Source organism: Photinus pyralis, unplaced genomic scaffold (assembly GCF_008802855.1).
Source record: "Photinus pyralis isolate 1611_PpyrPB1 unplaced genomic scaffold, Ppyr1.3 Ppyr1.4_LG2, whole genome shotgun sequence".
Taxonomy (NCBI): Eukaryota; Metazoa; Arthropoda; class Insecta; order Coleoptera; family Lampyridae; genus Photinus; species Photinus pyralis.
Genome location: NW_022170403.1, coordinates 33,869,583 through 33,889,658, shown reverse-complemented (window position 1 = coordinate 33,889,658; position 20,076 = coordinate 33,869,583).

The following is a 20,076-nucleotide window of genomic DNA, read 5'->3' as shown; positions in this document are numbered from 1 at the left end:
TCATAATGGGCCAACGTGACAAAATTACCTTAGATAAGCACACGGTAAGCTCAGGCAAAGTAGAGGTGGGTCGGGGTGAATATAGGGTTCTTCTATACAAACACAAATAAGCCAAAAAGGGAAGGAAACGGTCAAAGTAATCCGAATAGGCGCCACTTAGTCTTTGACAAATCTAGAGCGAGAGAGAGAGAGGAATACTTACTAAAGGGATAAACAAGGCAGACTAAGAGATCCTTGTTCTCGTCTTACTAAACTCGAAGGAATACACAATTGTAGGGAAAGAAACATAAACAGTATTTGATGTCATAAATGCGGGTGGTTTAATACTTTAATACAATGATCTCAAAATATCACAAATCTGACACTGTAATATATAGATCTGGTATGTCAAATTGGGAATTTAAAATAATCTCTAATAAAAACAAATGAGAAGCCAACACGTAGCCGGGGAAAGTATTTATCGAAAAGGGGCTTCCGCAGAAACAACGGAGCTATAATCATTAAGTGACTTTCAAACAAAGTAAGTCACAATTCATTAGTATCAAAACCCAAAATGTAATCAAACGTTAAAAGGGAAAAACGACGAAAACAACTAAATTCACCTTTGAACTACGGTCGCAACCTTCTGAGCTCAGAGGACGCGAAACTGCAAATCTGTAAACAGACAGACACACAAACAAAAAATATAAGAAAAGTAATGATTCGCGTTGCACAATATATCGCATAAGCAATGGTTAACGTAAGACACGAAGGGTTATTCTTATACGTAGAATTGCAATCAATACTAAAAAGAATCAAAAATTCAAATGACTTTACGACAAAACAAAATTTAGTTCGACTAAGGGTTGGTTTTTACAATCGGTATGAGATATCAAAAAGTGACATGAAGTCTTAGGAAAAAAATACTATAAAATGTACAAATAACTGAATCTCTCTTCAATGACAAAGAAATCTTATCAATTCAAATGAAAACAAACTTACGCGAGGAAGTTCTTCAGAGCAAAATACATAACGTTAATTAAAATTGTATAAATTTGCTTCGATCGTAGATGATATTATCGTTAATCTAAACTTCGGTAACTGGGTATACAGATACACACGAACGATTTACACAGTACCAACTCCACACGTCTTGTTATTTAGGTACTTGCGTTTCGGAGGAATCAATCGTAGGTAAACGAACTGGGTCATCAGTTCAAATCGGTTTCGAACGAAATGGCTGTCATTCTTCAGTCGATAAGGTAGAAATATGCAGGGCGTTTTTAATGGGAATGGCGCCGAAGTTTCAATGGAATTCTCTTACACAATATCGAAAATCGGGAATTCGCGTTTTCACTTAGAAGTATCAATGCAGATACAGAAAGGAATTGGTAACTCCCAAAATAAGAAGTAAGAAAACTCAGGGAGTACGAAAGTAGACTGAAATGGATTATTTAAAGTAAAAAGACAATGCGTAGTCATAGATAACGTACCGTAAACGACCTTAAACTTGTAAGATAAATCCGCAGAAATGCGTCAGCGAAGTTGGAAGTAAGATAATAAGAGAAAAACTCCACTAATCTTATTACAAACACCACATATAATATCCCAAAAAGGTAGACAATAATGTCAAGTAAGTGTAATGGCGTGTAGCTCAAGTACAAGTCAAGATCGATTCGAGTTTCAACACGGTCTGCGCGCGCCAACAGCAAGTGGGAAAGAAAGCTATATCAAAAATAACGGATCGGGTATGGTAAAGAAAATAACGTCACATCCTGTATTGTAGATATCCTTCAACGAGCTGTCACGTAATATTTCGTTATAGTGCTTCCATTACCGTGCTAACTGCTAACCCCCCCCCTCCAATTTACGCCAATTGTAGTATACAGGGTGCGCCGCGACTGGACTGGCCGAGGTGATAGTGATCTGTCAATCATATACGTTACCTATTTCCCCAGAGCTATTTCAATTATCATTTTTTATATGAATTTACGAAACAAAGAGGAATTCAATTTTAATAGCATTTGAGTGTTATGAAAGCATAGTTGTTATTTGGTTAAATCAAATTATATAGAGTTACATCGAACAATCCGTGCTTTTCTTGTGAACGCCCGCATATAAAGTATGTAAGTGGGTACAATAGAATGACGTTTTCAGGAGCATGCTTATGCTTGGTTCGTTTTTAAACACCCACACGAAGGCACACCTACAGTAATGATTGCAGACAGATATAAAGAGGGTTTTAATAACAAAATTAACCCTTTTAATCCCCTTCGAAAGAAGAATGAGAAGTCACATGGAAGGCAACGTGAATTCGCTTTAAAAATGTTCCCCTTTGCTTTTAACGTAAATTTTTAAAAATGTTTACGCGCATCGTCATAGCGTAAACAAGTTGCGTTAAAAATATCTCAAGAATAAGTCAGTCGAATTGACAGTATGATATACAATTGCAATATCTATACGTTTCGAAATGAAAATCATATTCGAAATACGTTTCAAATTTCCATTTCCATTTCCGGTTTTAAGCAGAATGTTCCCATATACCGAAATGAAAGCTCCGTAACGCAAGGGGTTCGGAAAAGATCTAGCAAATGCAGCGAAAACCACTAAGCCGACTGGCCAGCCACGATAACTTTAGCTCAGCTTCGTAAGGATAAGCTTATACTTCCTAGACTAACCACATTGGCATCTGTTTAGTTCAGATGGGGATTATTTGCCGCTTACTGCACTTTGAAGTATTTAATACGTTCGATTACCCGTCTGATAAAAACTTAATTGCTTTTAAACCCGATTACGGATGGGAAATTACGTGTATTCAGAAATAGTTTTCAGCGAAAGGTAATTAAATCACTACTCGGGTAATGGTTTTTTTAGTTATACCAGCAACGTAATCCTTTATAAAGCAAAAAATTAACGTGAGAAAAAAGGCATAATCTCACCGTGGATTTACATTTCTACGCCTCAAGAGAACGAACCTAAATTATTTTCTTAAATACGCTGCATCTAAAGAGGTTGTGTTGTAGTTTCAATCAGCACACGCCGCAAATTAAGATGGAGTTAATTCTCGGCTTAGAAGGTACAGCGATCTTTTTCGATTCACTCTGATTTTTCAGTAAAATATACAGATGCTTGTTGGGTTCCTTTCACAGGTGGTTAAATCAACTCATGTGCGACTTAAATTTGTACATAATCCGCAAGTCAGATTGATGATTTTTTATTATGAAAAAGCATCTTCTAAGCCGACTAGTCTCAGACTGAAATGTCTTTTATAACGGGCCGTGTTGCATGCATTTTTTTAAAATTTTATATACATAGTGAATTTAATTATCACTCATTAGCATTACGCTAGTCATCCGTATTTTAAGTAATAGATAGATCACAAGTGAAGTTCGAAGGAATTTATGAATTTCATTCCTACCCCCAATGTTGAATTAACAAAACCCGAGTTACACTTGTAGCAAGTTACTTATAAATGAAATCATTTTATCGATTTGGCGTTAACGTTCTTATCTAACTATACACGAATCCATATGAGCACGGCTCGCAACGCGAGGGCTTTCTCTAATCCCTCGGACGTCACTAGACCACGAATACCGCTACAGATGCCGACCAAGTAAGGGCGCGAGTAATGGAGGAACCGGGATAACAAAGCTGGGAACCCTCACTCCAAATGCACGGGACCCCACACCATAGAAGCCGTGGCTGGAACCAACTGTGTCCGGAGGGGCAACGACAAGCTCACTAAGATCCACATTCACGACCTGCGACCCGCACCTCCTCCACCAACTCCGCCAGCCCCACCAGTTCCTGCTAGAGGGTCTTAATTTTCGGAAATCCTTATTAAGATGGATAAGGGCGGTCTCCTTTTTGTGTTATTAATTTTCTTAATTAATTTTATTAATGTCGTTGGTCTATGTGACGGCATGGATATTATTGTGCTAAACGAGAAAGCGGTCAAGGTTGTTTTTGTTTACATTTTATTTAACATAGACATTTCCGGGAATTTTGTTGGTCTTTATCTGTTATCAAATGTAAATGCTTAATTTAGTTGACAGGTGGATGTGATTTATCGCCTTTTCTGTGTAGTTATTAGAGATGAAATTTTATTTTTTCCTAGAATTTAAGTTTGGATTTATCTCTTAATGTCTGATAACAAATTGATTTAGGAAAATTAATCTACCTCTATTTTCTTGGCCTAATAACGTTCGTTGATAGGATACTTTTATTTCTCTCTTTGTTGTTAACTGTGTATGATTGGTTGTTGTAATTTTTATTATCGGAAGGAGGGTTTCGCCTTAAATAGGACGTTAACAAGAAAAGCGTCGCTTTCAGCCAAATTTGAAATCAGTTTTTTGCCTTAGTCAATGCAGAACTACGTTTCTTTGAAAATTTAAATCAGCTTTTTGCTACGTTCAGCACCGAGTTACGTTTCGTTAAAGAATTTATTTACTTCTTGCGAGTTCCATAATTGATTATTTGTTTTGAAGCCACTGACAGTATCGAAATATTTATTCATCCAATGTGAAATTGAAGATTGAAGAAGTTTCGTTTGTGAAGCCAGAAGCCTCATTTGCGGCTAATTATTGTTCTACGTTTTGAAGTTTTGGCTATCAAAGGTGTTGCAAGGGGAGGTGTTTGTTGGCGCCCCCATAAGTGTGTTTTCAGCGTGACTCAGTTTGAAGTTTTTTTTTTTATTGAACGTGTTTGTCTACCCGAAGAAAAGATGCTGCGATTGGCCGATGTCGTTAGTGTAAGGTGTCAATTGTGTTAATTAAAAATTTTTTAATGTGTGAAGTGTGTACGGATGCCTTTTATTTGGATATTACAATTCCCGGACAATTAATGTAAGTAGTAGTCATAATTTTAGTCTATTTGTAATAATTTTTTGTGTTTTTGTACCATTTTCCTTTTGTGTGTTAAGATTAAATTGCACTTTTGTAATTTTCACATAAATTTTCCGTGTGTTTCATTAACTAATTAATTTCTAATTTACCTGTGTGTTTATTGGATGCTTGCCCAAGGTCCATTTTAATTATTCAAAATTTTGCAGGTATTTGGTTTGAACCACGATCTGTTAGAAGTTAACAGGTTAACTGAGAGCAGAGTCGAATCTCTCCTCTGTATTGGGGAGAAGTTTTGTGCCATGATCATAAATAAAGGTAAAGTAAAGCTAGGTTTCTGTTTTGGTGTTTTGTGCACGGTCTTTCTCGCCTGCGGATCAGCGCACACAGCATTCTTTTGTGACGCTCAACGTGGGGCACACAGCAATATAGATTCTTGGTGGACTAGGGAAGGTTTCAATCTGCATCTTCAGGATTTATTTCCTCATCATCATTGTAAGGAGGTCGTTACTGTGCACCAGTGTTAACTACGAGATCATTTTGTGTACAAGGTACACTGATAACCATTTATATGCCAAATCAGGGGTTAAATATTATCTATAAGAAAAATCGTCATAATTTATGATTGATTGAAGTTCTCGTTTAAAATTGATTAGTTCAGGGTAGCAAGTCTCCAAATTCGTGGTTCCATCATAAATATTTATATGACAAATTGTTCACAAAAATCGTTACTTATATCTTTGAATTAAAGTAAGGGTAATTCACAGAAAATCGTCCAATAAGAAAAATGTTGTGAAGGAAATGTATATTGGAACCACCTCATTTTTGCTTCATTGTTTCGATATATGTATACGACTTGTTATTGTCATTTGGTGTTTGATGTTGCATGCAAACAATTTTCAGAAAATCAAAGTTTGGAGTCAATTTTCAGAGGGAAGAAAATATTTCTAGCCGTAGATCATTTACAAAATTCACTGTCCTTTTTACCGGTTGCCGTTTTATTTGTAATTTTATTAACACTTTGCACAGACAAATTAAGCGCTTGATTAATAAACTGTTTTTTTACGTAACTTGCTACTACAAAAAAAGCGCAACGAAATGTTTGCACCTTAATCCAATAATGCGCCGGAACGAAAATGTTCGCTCACGTATTTTAGCAATATTCCCAACTATTACACTAAGAAGTGTTCCTTTTTTCTTAAATAAACAACGTCAACTTTTGCAATACAATATCACGTACGACTACGCGGCTGACAAATTTTTCGTACACCTCGATTATACGAACTCGTTTTGGAGTATCCGTTGAAAAACAATTTTTACTCAATCTAAAATTGGCGCGTTTACGAAACGTACGTTGGCCTCGAAGGTCTGGCTACGAATGCCGCTTTCCCACCAAATTTTTCATTATTCGCCGATCGAGCTGTGAGAAATGGAGAAAAAACACTTTCTTTCAATTTATCAAAACCAGTAGATAAATATACAAATTAGACGAGAGAAACTGTCAGCTAACTGACACGGTTTGTAAAACCAATGCCCCCTTTACCTCTGTAATTCATTCAATTTTGTTTATTTTTAAAGGCACAACTTTAATATCCATTTAGCATTCGATACGCTCATATTAATACATACATACGAGTATTATATTAATTAATTAATTTGAACTACTTTTGTAGTTTCAAATCACTTACTAATTCCTTTTAACCTGTTGGTCCCTTATTTAATTTCCACACTGTTCAGATCTGCTTCCTTGTGTTTGAGTTTCTTGTTTTTATTTCGGCGTCTGTCCTTGCAGCGGGATCCCGGGAAATAAATTCTCAATTTGAAACAAAAATACACCAAATTCGTTACTACGCGTACTCTCAAAATACGCAAATGTAAATGGTTATTTACCTAACATCAGGAAAAATTAATTCGCCGTCAATCCCGTTGTCAATATTTAATCCCAATTAACAGATTTACCGTTTCATAGCGCTGTCATTCAGATAGTTTTATGCAATAGAGAGCGCTTTTCGAAATCCCAATTAAAATGGTCTCATCCTTTTGAAATTTGCTAGCAAGTTTATGTGCACTGATAAAAAAGGAAATGTTTACTTACTTGTGGAACACGGTGCACTGCTTGATTTGACTGCTTTCAGGAATATTTATCAGCGAAAGAATATCAGACAAATAAGAGAACTACATCGAACGTCGTTACGATGCCACTCGAAAATCATCTGTGCACAGTAATAGACCAGACAGGATCTTTTGAAATTCTTCTACAAGCCCTTTGTTTCAATTGTATATGACAGAGAAATTTATTAAATCGCAACCTGTATCGCTAACACGTACACAGATGTTTTTTTTTTACACAACCCGAATCTTGTTTTAGAGGATTGGTTCGTACTAGTGTCTCCAATTAGATTTAGTGTATTGGTTTCGGAGTGAATATCTGATCTCTAATCCCACTTAAATGTGTCCTATTCGATAGGCGATATGTGTGAGTCAAGTAAACCAAATTGATTGGACTTCACACTTCAGCTGAAGTGACAATTTAGAAATCTGACGGGGAAAATTCAAAAAATAATGTTGTGTAGACGTCATGTGGACGGTTTATTTGGTATTAGCACCTACAGTAATGTTGGGTCACCCAGTATGTGTCTATTTTTGACGTTAAATGTTGGCCGATAATTCAGATTGAACACAATTTCAATCGTGTTATTCGAATTTGAAGTCATTGTTTGATTTTGTTTAAGAATTGTTAATTTTGTTTAAATAGTCGCTTGTATTTTGTTTATTTAATTGTAAAGTAAAGTGTTAAAAGTATATTCTTTTGTAATCTCCGGTCATTGCGATAAGAAGTTTCGTTATTTATGCGTAAAATGCAATTAACTGTAGATCAGCGTATGTTTAAGAGCTGAAGTTTAGGAAAAAGTCGGAGTGTTGTCGTTTTTCGCTTTTGTAAAGCGTTTCTGTAAGATTACAGAAGTTACCTGTTAAAGAGAGTTTGGTGCTTGTGGGTGGTTTAGTGACTATTTGCCATTGCACATTGCAATAATATATCCAGTTAATTGCCTCAACAGTCTGAATTTAACATATCGGATCTTATTCGTGCATCATTGCAGGATTAAAAGCAGATGTTGAGACTATCCCGATATCGCATCAAGTTGCCTGATGATAATGGATTAGATTTAGGACACTATAATCATTTACCTGATGATGTCAAAGCACTCGACAATGTACAATCAAGGTTAAACACCTCCTTAACCAGGAAATCCTTCTACTCAGTCAATGTCGCCGACGGACATGTAAAACCATTGTAATCTAGAACGTTTACTTACGTTACATTTAGGTTATATATGTATATTAACCCGTGATCTACTAGTAACAAAAAGCTTAGAGTATAGTTTGTATTATGTAATCTTAAGTCCTCCTTATTTCCGCAGACGAATTTGCTTTGTTATTCACCAACCCCTAACGACCTTTTTAGAAGCATATTTTCCGTGATGTCTTTCAATTTCATATTATTTCTACCACTTTCGTTTCAAAGGGTTTACGTCAGTTCGCTACTCTGAATCCGAATTTCATCTTCAAAACTCTCTAGGTTCATTCTGAAAATCTCTTCATCCGTCAAACTGTCACTGGGCAGAATATATTTAATGTATTACGATTTTATTTCATTTAATAAACGCGCCGCAGGGTTTAATTGAAAGCTGTAAGATGCACGCTTTTAGTGTAACTAGCCTGATGTAAGGTGAGAAGCTTTGTTCAAAAGATTTATAGCATTGCAGTTGAATGGCACATCCATATAACTCACATTATCGTTCGTCTATCGTTGCGGATCCATTGTAGAGTACAAAGGAATCACATTCAATCAAATGACTTAATTTAGTTAAGATTGCATTATAAATTGAGGTAATAGCTTCACAGCTGTGCAAGCCCTACCACAAAAAGAATTAATTCACAAATCAAATCCAAATGCACCAGATTACAGTTCTCATTACAATTCCTTTTAAACAATGCAAGAAGGAGAAGAGAAGAAGAAAAACAAGCAAAGTGCGGGATCATCAATTTCAATATGTAAACAGCAAATTAATATCTAAACACATGTAATTACAGTATCGAAATTATATTGTATTTAAAAATATGCAAATGGAATTTTTATATTACACAGCACTATTGTATAAATATCGTAGGATATTCCTAAGTTTGCGCGCACGTCATCGGTGTATTACATCTGAATTAGGTATGTTTACGTAGTATCTGCCATCGATAGAACAGAATAAGTAATAAGTGCTGCACTGTGGTTGATACACTGTAGTGAGTGTAGAGGATTGTTGGTGAAATGGGTATATCAACCACAATGCAGCACTGTTACTATGGTTTCCTATATACCTACTCTGTTCTATTTATTGTAGATATGCACTATGTAATGAACCTAATTCATATGTAATACTCTGATGACGTAGGTGCAAACTTAAGAAAATCCTACTATAATGCATTGTTCAATAAGTAATTTTGCGAAACAAATGTTGTTTTCTTAATTAGTCCCGGGACTTATTGAAAGATGTGTTGCAATCAGCCCTGTGTGATGCATTACTAAACGTTAAACTTAACGTGCAAATTATGTGTAGAAAACATTATTTTGCCCATACTAAATAACGCAAAATAACACTTTTTGGCATATAACCTGCACATTAAATTTGGCGTTTCTGATACATCTCAAGACTGAATGACTACACAATATGGTATTTTCTTCAATGACTATGGTTTCTATTGTTCAATGGTTTTACTTATGTAATTTACATACCCACTGTTGGTTGGACATTCAGTGGCTGTAGAGGGTTAGCAGGTAGTTGATGGAGGGAACTTAATATTAAAACAAAAAAGTCCATATACAATTCGAAACAGAGTATTTGCAAGAGAGAAGCACGTTATACCCGAACTACAGTAGCTCCTCATGACCGTTTGATTTCCTGACCTTCGCAACCACAAGAATTCATTTCGGAAAAAGGGCAGGTCCCATTAAAAAAAAATAACAAAAAAGGGCACTTAAAATTTATAATATATGTCAAAAGCCGGAACGGAAACGGCTGTCGGCTGAAAACCCCCCTCGTGTTTTTTTTATCCCCCCTGGTCCTGCTGGTGATGTCAATGTACGACGAGGGGTGGCCATAAACTCGTCTCGATTTATTGGCTGCAATTCAATCGATTATTTACAACGGAGATTCGACGGGAATATAAAAATTCCGCAAAGATTTCCCCTAACCATAACTTTCAGGTTTAATGAAACCCGGCACAGAGCAGAAAGTAGGGGCTTTAATTTTTCTGTAAATGAATGCCGCACTACCGGTTTGGGTTCCTCAACAAGGTCCGGCAAGGTTCAATCTCAGGAACGGCCCTTAAAGTGGAAGTGAAACAATTCCATCGACCCCTTATCTTAGCCAGTTTTATTGTCGGCACTCACAATGCTCCCATTTCAAAAACAAAACTAGACGATGTTTCCGCCCTTTGTGAGTACCCGCCTCCAACAATCTGTTCTTGAAATATTATGAGTTATATCCTACCACAATAAGGGGGTCGAGGAGGAGGACTATGATTGGTAAAAATTAATTCCTTTCGTTGAGACCTTTAATTAGAATATCATGAAAGATAAAATTAATTTCCTCCCCCCCCCTCCCCCACACGGTCACGTACTGGTTACGAAAAGGAGTCATGCAGGAAAGTTATAGTTTGTACAAAACAATTCATTTCGATGAGTCATTTTATTGGAATACCATAAAGGGTAGAACGTGTGTTCATCCCCCCACCCTCCCTCATTTTTTAAGTTTTATTTTTATGCCCGTTTTACTTTCAAAAACAGCACTTCAGGAAATAATTCATGACGCCCCCCCCCCCCCCCCCGCTTAAGACAGCGAAATTTGATAGCCGCTAGGCACACCTTCACGATATAGGCTACTGCTGATTATTATACCACGCACTTTCTTCCAGACTCATCCTGCTAGATGTTGCTGGTTGCGGTAGTTTGTTACAATTTTGAGGTTGTCGTCTGCCAGTTCGTTTATTTGAAGTAGCACAGAAACAAGGGAAAATGAAAGACATAATAGGAGTTATTTATGTTTATACCTTAATTAAAATTTTAGAAATTAACACTTGTTCATCTACAATCCACACAAATATTTTACAATGAAGTTGGCAATGGAAGAGACAATCTTCCTCGTCAATTAGAAACCGTACGAGCGTTCCAGAATAGTCAAATGGCCAGCTTTTTCATTTAGAAACTTTATGTTTAAAGATATTGCTCAAGGGGACGCATTAGTAAGAACCAATTTTTCGTAGTTCATCATCTGAACAAAATAAACTGAACATACTGTGGGCAAATTTCTGGATACCCACGAGTTGGAGAGTGTGAGGCCGGATGTGATGGGTTATACTTACTTCTTTTTCGTTGACTGAGACCAACTTAGGAGCAAGCGTTGCATAAATGACAGTACTCAGCACCGGTTGGCCACGGAATCGCGGACTGGTCCGTCAGCCGCAGTAAACATTCCAAAACTGACCTAAACCAGTAGTTTCTTTGACACACTTCAGTGCATACTCGTGAAGGGATAAAATAAAGTATGAGTCATTTAAAAGCGGAGAAATTAATTAATGCTTCCAGCTAAGTTAATATACTTGACTATTTACGCCCCCAATGGCGGAAATTGCGCAATTAGACCACTAACTTTTGTGACTTATACAAAAACAATATTAAATTAGGTATTCAATTCAACATGCAATAGCTTTCCTGTTGTGAGTTCGCACTTTGTCTACATTTTGAGTAACGCTGCGCTCATTATACTACCAAATTGCACCTGTCTTTTCCTAAGTAAGTGGCCATTTCTACATCTTTCCCGTTAACGGAGATCTTTGACCCACTCGAACGCTTCCTTTACAAGTTAAAGATTACCTATTGCTTTCGACGATTGGCTACCCTCGAACGTAAGTTTTTATTTCTGTTAGTGTTTTTGTTGCAGAACCAAATTCTGTGTATTTAGTCATAAACTGTATGCATTAAAAGAATGTATGGCTTCGAAACCGTCAACGCCGATATTGGTTTCCTTATAAAAACGTCGTCAAAGGGAGTTATTACAGTTTTATGAGGGTTAAATTAAGATAATTTACTTATAATAAAGTTCTCCCAAAGTTACAGAGGTGGACTTGCTTTTGATTTAAACACGCGGTATACTATGTCAGCAAGTAGGCACGTATGCTTTTCGCGAGTTTGCGGGGTTTTTCGAGGAAATGACACTTCTTTACAGGGCGTAATTTCGAAGTTATCCAGGCCAAATTTCAGGGTACTTGCGTATCGTTGATGGCTACTGCCCTATCCTCTTGTTTGATAGTGTGACCGAAAATTAAACTCTGCATGTACAGGGTGTTCGCTGGAAAGTTGAATTTATTGAATAAGGAAAAATGTCACCTTAACGGTGTTAACGGCGGTAGACGCTTGTCGTTGTCGTTTATTACGGTTTTAGTGTGAGTACTTGTTGGTTAATGAATGTAAACAATTTTATCAGAATTTTAATTTTTTTCATATTATCGAGATTTATTATTATTTGTTGGACGTTGGAAATGAATTTGTAATAGATGTTATCTTGCATAGTATTCTAATAAAAAGGACTGCTTTTATCCTTCGTGGTACTCCAACGAAAGAAATTTATTTCTGCCAACCATAGCCCTTTTCCTCCACCCCTAATCGTGACCCGTTATAATTCCTTATATCACAAGAGCGGATTGTCGGAGTAGGGTACTCATAAAAAAAGATTAATGCCCGTTTGCACCGACAAATTTAAGCGGAGCTTAGCTTAAGCGTCCCTTACAATCCATGGCAACGATTATTGAGACAATGGTTACCATGGATTTTAAGCTACGCTTAAGCTAAGCTCCGCTTAAATTTGTCGTTGCAAACGGGCATAAGACTTCTGGAAGAAATATATCCATTGGCGGTGCCAAAACTTAATATCTCGAAAATGGTTTGTCGGAGGAGAGTACTCACAAAGGCAAAATGAATCGTCTGGACAAGACACATTGATTGGTGAAGTCGAAGCGAATATCTTGAAAATGAGGTGTCGGAAGAGAGTACTCTTAAAGGGCAAGTGGAACGACTGAACGAGACATATCTACTGGTGTGGTGGTGTGTCAAAACTTTCGGTTCAAATATCGGCAGAGTGTCGGAAGAGGATATCTCAAAGGGTGGAAAGATGGTTTACACGAGACACATCTCCTGGTGATCTGAAAACTTAGTTGTGAATATCTCGAAAATGTTTGAGGAAAGTACCTGTAAAGGGAAAAATAATATTTAGGAAAATTTCTCTAAGGAGTTTGTTTATGTGTCCCCTCCCCATTAATCATCTAGCAGAAAAATAAACATCGTTAACTGTAGCATGCTACCACCTTATAAGTATAACCCATCAACTATTACAAAGCTATTTCGATTTCAGAAGATGAGCTTTATCTGCACAAGATTTGTGCACAATTTATCATTGTTTTATTCACGAATCTAACTAAAAAACTAAGACCGATAATTCAACTTTCTTTTAGTGCAGACGTTATTTCCATCGTGGCAAAGAATTTACACTATTGACAATTTGTCAGACTTGGCCGTCTTTATATGGCGGATTTGGCTATAGACGAGCCTTAACAGGAAATCAAGTTGTTTCATGCGTTAAAATGTAAAATGCCCCGTTTCTTACATTTGTTCAACCAATAGGAGAAATTTCTTTAACTTGATTTACATTTTTAGTGGAAATGTTCAACAGCAGTTCGAATTAATTTCAACAGAACTAAGAAAGAAGTTCCGCATTACATTGTAAGGGATATGATTGAATTTCTAAATGGTATTATAACGGCTGTCAATCTATGCGAACAACTTCCTAATAAGTAAATTAAGCTTCTAGTTCCGAACACTACAGCTATACACAATAGGTACTAAGTAAATAACTTTACTAGAGTTCGAGAGTATTTACGGTCGAGCACCGTGCGATCATCTTAACAGCTGAAATTAAGCACCGGCTAATTAGCAATTTACCTCCACTTTATAGAAGGCTACAAGGGCGCTTCTAAACTTACCACTTACACTTGAAATGCGGATCACTTTAAAACACCTTTAACCGATCAACTTAATTATTCTGAATGTGCGTAACTTAAGCGTCACATACCAGATTTCAGAGTTACAATTTTGTGCCTTTTTTTGCAATTTAACAATACGGCCAACAAGGGGATTAGTTTAATTATGTATATGCCCCCTGACAGTTTATATCTCGGCGAACTGTTGCTCTAATATGGTATACGAGCGCCAGTACAACATGCATCCAAAATCATGTTGACATCTTACAAGCGAAGCCATGTTAATTAATTAAAGGTTTCGTTGTTTTTCTGCTACCTAATGAGGTTCTTCGTTATCTTACCATTTCGTAGCATAGAATGTTCGCTTCTGTACCAGATGCGTGTCCTTACCTCCAGCTGTAACAAAATCAGAATGTTAGTATCTTGTATGTGATCACAGCACCAATACTAAAAAAAGGTGCTAACTAATTTTCAGGCACGAATTGCATATAGTTTAACCTAAAGTTCAGATTTTATGATACCTATTAATTAATCCCGCTGTATGTTTGAAACCTAGACTTCTGTGGGATAAACTCAGAAGGGCAACCAATCCTTCAGAGTGTCCTAAAATTTCCCAAATTCGATTATAGGAAGCTTAAATCTACAGCGATTTCGATGAGAACTTGTGGCACTTATCGCACTTCCATTACTACTGCTACGTTCTTCGATGATACCTACCTATTGACCCTCGAAAAAACTGGACAGCACACGTACCTGCAGACGGCCTCTGAAGTGCGAAGACTCCACTCCACACTTCACGAACTGATCCCTTAATTTATGTACCTCACCGCAGTGTCCTGTCACGGTCGCAAAATGTTGCAATTGGGGTTTTACTGCTCCTACCCGGTGCAGCTTCCTCCGAGGGTCGAAGAATGATCCAACAATCGTAGAATTCAAACTTTCATACGCTTTGATGCTGTAAGCTACACCTAACCAAATTCATTAAAAGTACCTAATCAATAAGAGCATGCATTTAGATTCCTTATAAAAGGATATTTAGTTGATCAAAAAAGGCACAGAGAGAAATGTAATACTAAAAATAAAGAGACAAATATTTGCATTGTACTGTAAAATTTGTTTAGGTAGGTATATGTTCAAATTCCCATCAGCAAGAAAACTGGTTTGGAATGGCACCTGAAATCGTTTCTAAGACAGGTTATCAAACTTTGAGACTGAAATTATACAGCAACTTACGTTAGCGGCGTCTGAAGTTGACGGATGCGAAATACCAACAACGGGTCATTTTCATATGTCATTTCAGAAAGCAGGGGCGGCGATTCATCACGTAAGGTGAATGGAAACTGCCACGGAATGGAATTCGTTCCTCACACTCATTCAATATTAAATCTACTTACGAGTGTAATTTTTAGATTGTAATTTCTAAATCGTATAAATCACCACTCGCAATCCGCTGATTTATTAGAAATTTTAGGTTGTGCACACGTGAAATGCGGAATTGCGCTTAAAAGTTCAAAATTTATGACTAAAATATAAAATTTATGTGTTTTATGTAAGATTCAAGCTTTAGATAACTTCTGTAAAAATTATGCGCGCGATACTGTTTAGGTACTTCAAAATTTAAAAAATTAATTATAAGTTTAGAAACTGCAAAGCGAAACTGAAATTTACTTCGAAAAGCTTTGAAAGCTCTTTGCTTCAAGACCTTCCTCTGATTTATTATTCAAACCTATTAACACAAAATTTTATGCTGTATCGCCCATTTCGAAAATTATGTTTTAAAATAATTCCAGTCCTCGTATTAAAATATTCCTGTATTAAGTGTAATGCACTCGTTTTACTTTTGTGGATGCGTCAATTACAAGTTATCCTCACATTACGTCGGATTCTATCAAGAGGGAACCCGATAATAAACATCCACTTCATGAAGGAGCTTATGCCTTTGAAATCAATACTCGTGCTAAACCAGAAACATTTGAAACTACAAAATAATACATTAATTAACCACTTTACGACAAGAGTTGTTTTGCTATATGTGTAGGTACATATTGTCCATAATGACTCAAAGGCTCAGTGTAAAATAAACTCCTAAAGAGCATCTAATAAAGCGGCAGAGCAACTCCGTGTGACACAAGGGGTCACTGGATTTGACCCATTTTCAATTGACTTGTTACATGTGGCATATAAGTCAACTGTGCAACCAAATCGGTCCAAGCGTTTGCCAGTTATCGTTTTCACGGACAGACGGACACCATCGACTCCCCTATAAAGCTTGCATCGCTTTGCTCTGCCGCTAAATGAAGATCTGTACTTTCACTGTAATTGTTCAGTAATTTAAACACGTTCCGTTAGGGGGTTTATTTTTGGGCTTAAATGTCCATACTACACTAACTGGGAATGCACATGAAGATACAATTGTAAAAAAAATCAATTCTGGCACATTTTTGATACGGCAATTGGCGAACAAATTAACAAAAGACGTTCTCAGAGTTGTCTATTTAACCCTAATACAACCCCACATTAGGTGCAAGGATTGATCAGGGAGAAATGTAATAGTTATTTTATTTCATTCAATGTACTTACCCTTCATTCTCTATACTTGCTTGATCCGATCAGACTAAACAGAACGCTATCTGGCTGTAATTATTATTGTATAAAGTTTTTAAATGTGAAAAAGTATCTTATTAGGTTTTTTATAATATAGGCGAATTAATTGAAAATGACTTTTCAAAAAAAATTTATACCGTCTCCAACCAACCCTTCCATCACGATAAGTTTGAACAGAGATTTAAAAATGAAGCAACAAATTCCCAAATGTAAGTGGTGCTCTTTAACATACAAAAACGTGTAAATTGTTTTAAACCCGGTCATGATGGATCGATGTTCGGAGTCGAGGCGAAAATTTTGTTATCTTTGCGGGTAACAAATTTAACAAAGTACCCGTGTAGAAATTGTTCGGGAAACGGAAGAGCAGAACGATGGATGTTCGGACGTCGTTCACAATAAGTAAGAAACCGGGAGGTAATTCGTGGAAAGCTTGGTTAGAATTTGTTGGAAGGGAGTATAAGAAAAGCAATTTCTCTTCACATAGGCAAAAAGTTAGGAAAGGCCATATTTAAAAGTTAGTATTTTAGATTGGTCTAGAAAAATTATTAATGGCAATATATGGGTTGTCTTGAGTTCAATAGGGTATAGATTAGAGATTACTGACATGAGGGTTATCAAGGGTTATTCAGATAAGTTACTATGGGTATTTTTGAAGTAGTCTCAACTCATAATTAGAAATATCTGTTATTCGCGAAGCACACACTAGTGGTGAATGAACGACAAGCCTTAGATAATGCAGTAAACAAATATTTCCGGAATATTCACAAAATGAGGATGCGCTAAAGGGATTTTTCATAAAACTGATACCACAGATCTTTCTCCCATAGTTCCATGAATGCGAAACTTCATAAAATAATCGAATTAAGGGTTCTAGAACAGTCGAAATCGCCTTGGTCATCACCCGTAGTTTTAGTAAAGAAGTCAAACTCGTTTTTGCGTCGATTTTCGAAAAGTAGCCAAGAAGGATGCATACCCATTGCCATAAGTTTCAAATATATTAGACAGACTACGCGATGCTCACGTTTATCATGTTTAGACCTCAAAAGCGCGGATTGGCGGGTCCCTTTATTTGGACGAAGCGAGTAAGGAAGAAATTAATCTCCGTTCGCACAACTCATTCCCTCAAAGATTAGCAAGCATTTAGTATGCAACAACAAAAATCAGACGCAGTAGGCACCTATACCATGTACGATGTTCACTAATTTACTACCACTTCTCCAAATGCGATTATTTTGCAGGATTTGGAGTATATCGGATAATGGATATTGCATATGACTACGATTGCATGTCACATAAGCTGGAGATTTTTCAATAATCTCCGGTTTCTATCTTTATCACAATTTCCAAATTTATAATAGTGGTTCCAAAAAATCCATTCAAAATGTAAGGCAATGAGTTTAAACTTATCATCCAAACGACCCTAGCAACACAGTTCCGTATAAAAAGCGTTTATTGTAGACTAAAACCCTACGTATATAATACGCATAAATGTCCAGCAGATGTTGCTGTATTCTTGGAGGAATATTATGCGTTTATTGTTTCCAATTGATATACGATTTATATGCGTACGTTAAAGTGGTGTTATATACGTTTATAAAACGAATGCTAGAAAACGGTTATTTGTATACGCATTACCAACGTAGAAAGTGTCTATGGTGGGTTTGCTGGGTAACTACAGCCATAATTAAAAAACATGAACATCCATATAATTAACACTGTCCCAAATTCTACATTCTCTTGAATTAACGTTTTTCACAACCTACCCTACTATTTCTACCTAAGTGTTAAGTTCCAATGTAGCCCTTCCCTAATCTAGTAACGCCTTTCGCGTCATTCACAAATGGATGTAGCTTTAGCTCTATTGTTACCGTTAACATAACAATGCTGCCCACTTTGCCATAAAGAGAAACCAGTTTTTAAACAGGAAATCAAAACCAAAGCTTTGTAAACACATCAATCATTGCCTAAAACCCGGCGAAAACGCATTTACAGTATGTTTTAGTTGTAACAAATTATAAGGTTTTTTAAAGAGGAAAAGGGAAAAGAAAAAACAAAAACAAACACAAATACGGCTAATAAGAATTCCAATTGAGGCAAAAAGATAAACATACGCTACTAATTTAAAATACCAAAACGCAAAGACTCACCGACAGCGGAATGATATTGAAAAAACACTCGGCGAAAGGGAATATGGGGAATAAATCACCATAATGTATACTTACAAGCGTACCTAATCTGCAATAGGCATTAACTTTAAGTTTCAATTTCGATCCTTAAAATATGCACATAAGATAAGTACCTGCTTACGTTAACTCATATCGTGTTCGGTTAGGCGTCCTTTTTTGCGGTAAAGGCGGAAATAAAAGGCATTTAAACCGCGACTTTCTATATATAAACACGACAAAGATCGTTTGCAAGCGCTGCAAGCTTTGAGTTGTCAGCGTGAAAGCAAAGCGGTCACGTATTACAGACAGAACCTTTGTGCTTCAACCTCTAATATAGGCTTCCTTCTAAATAAATAAACAATATCTCTACGTTTAAGTGTTGCGGATTTAATTTTCAAATGGCGTATACATAGAGATTAAAGAAAAGGCATATATTTGACCTCCTTTGTTTGTACTCTCAAAAGCAAAAAGGAAGCTTTGCCTTTTATAATGAAAGAGTTTCCGCAGACTTTGAGGGCTTGAATTACAGTATCCGTAATTTATTGCAATACAAATATAATTAACCGTTGAGAGTAGCTTTAATCAAAGGTTTTTTTTTGCAAATTTAGATCAATTAGATTGGGGTTGTGATAAATTTTATTTTGCGTAGGTGCAACAAAACCATCTAAAACTCGTTTTTCGGTTCACATTGGTGTTTTTATTAGTATTATGTATCGAGAAGATTTTAAATCTATAGTCGTCTCAATTACGCAAGATGATGACGATCATGTGCATGATGAGAAGATGAATGAAAAATATGTTGTAACATAAAGCTGCATAAATTACAGATCTATGTGAAGTGATGAATAGTCGGTTAATTGTACTATCCATACGAATCCATGAGTGCGGATAAGTAGCTTTTTGGATACAGAGGATGCACTGGATTTACCCAATTTCTCATTCCAAGAAAATTTGAGTACGAATTTGGTTCTGTTTTGACCTTATAATTACGCCATTCCAGTGTCATCCGGCCGGTCTTGAGTTTCATACCCGAAGGTATGATCACACCGTACATTTGTGGAGCTTTGCTGAACACACGGTATTTAGAAGAGTTTTAAGTTCGGCGCTACGTTACTAAGAAGGTTGTAAATTGACTTACTTGCTCTAGGAGGCGAGAAGTGAGCCTTGTTTGTTTTTATTTTGCTTAATTGTTTGTCTTACAAACGATAACGCACGGAAGTTTTGTAGTGAATTTATCTGTTTTGCAACCATTCCTATAGGATTACTTAAATAATTGAATTTACAGCCGCAGAAAGCTCTCTTGCCAGAGAAGGAGACGCAAATTAATATTTTAGAATTTCAGACATGATGAGCAATTATTAGCAAGTTCTATATGGCAAATTTAAAGCTAGCATTGCAATTGC